The sequence below is a fragment of the Pseudophryne corroboree genome, chromosome 4 (genome assembly GCF_028390025.1).
Source record: "Pseudophryne corroboree isolate aPseCor3 chromosome 4, aPseCor3.hap2, whole genome shotgun sequence".
NCBI classification, from domain to species: Eukaryota; Metazoa; Chordata; class Amphibia; order Anura; family Myobatrachidae; genus Pseudophryne; species Pseudophryne corroboree.
In genome coordinates this window covers 97,560,120-97,561,232 of record NC_086447.1, presented here as the reverse complement: position 1 = coordinate 97,561,232, position 1,113 = coordinate 97,560,120, and the positions used below count along the sequence as shown (strand labels likewise).

The 1,113-nt window shown below is 40.6% G+C and overlaps 1 pseudogene; it reads right to left on the bottom strand.

Annotated features, from left to right (window-relative positions):
• Positions 1-324: 324 nt before the first annotated feature.
• On the bottom strand, positions 325-443 carry LOC134912498 (5S ribosomal RNA; annotated as a pseudogene).
• Between the last annotated feature and the right edge of the window lie 670 nt (positions 444-1,113).

The following is a 1,113-nucleotide window of genomic DNA, read 5'->3' as shown; positions in this document are numbered from 1 at the left end:
GTCTGGATGAAGAAACTTATTAGATTTCAAGGAGTATATGGAATGTTCAGATCTTATTTATGCCTGGATAAATGCATATAGGAAAAGTAGCTACATCTCAAGCTGCCTCCGTCTGCTGAAGATCTGTACAAACTTGGTTTGTATTAATGCGGCCCTGGTTGGGTTAAATACGCGAGTGGGAGAGCCCACACACTGTTAACAATTCTATTAATTTGCCACTATCATTGGTAGGTAAATAGTCACAATTGGAGATTAAAGAAGTAGTTGGATTAAGTGTAAGTGGTGATACTGCTGTTGGCGTTTTTACTATAGGGAAGAAAAACTTACCTACTTCACCAGGTATTCCCTAGCAGTCGCCTGTCTAGGTACTGACCTGGCCCACCTCCGTTTAGCTTCCAAGATCGGACGAGATTGGGCGTGAACGTAGGGGTATGGTCGTAGGGAGAGCTTGCCCTATATCACCAATGAGAGTGCACCGAAAAAGAAGGAATGGTTCCTTCTTCAGAGAAAGAATGAATGATTGATCAGACTGTATTATGGGATTGGGTAAGTCGTAATAGAAAAATAGGTGTGAATCTGCTGTCCACGTTAGACTGGAGAGACGTGTCCCTGAGAGAACACGTTCTCCAGAATCATGGATGAGAGTTCACAGAAGGAAGAAAAGTGGGAATATGGTAATAGAAAATAGGAAATATTATGAGCACAGTTTATTTGATGCTCTAGGTCTCCTTTTGGTCACCTGTTATGTTTAAGCATCGTAAATTTAGGTGACGGTAAACGGTATCATACAGGTATCACAAAGAAGGAAGAAACAAGACAATGACTGTAATCATATGACCATATACAGACCAATGAGTTCATATAAAAGGTGCCAAATCGCTGGATACGGGGTTACGCGTATTTAGCACATCCTATTAGATATCCTGAAAAACAGGTATGGTAGCCTGAAAAAATCCAAATGGTCATTTATGACAGTGGCAAAGTATATTCCTGTTGGTAACAGTAAATGTTTGTATTATCATATAATAATGAATGAGACTGAAGAGTTGTCACCCATTAAACAGACCCCTTGGTGACACGTCCTAGAGGGGACAGACACACAGAATATGCCTT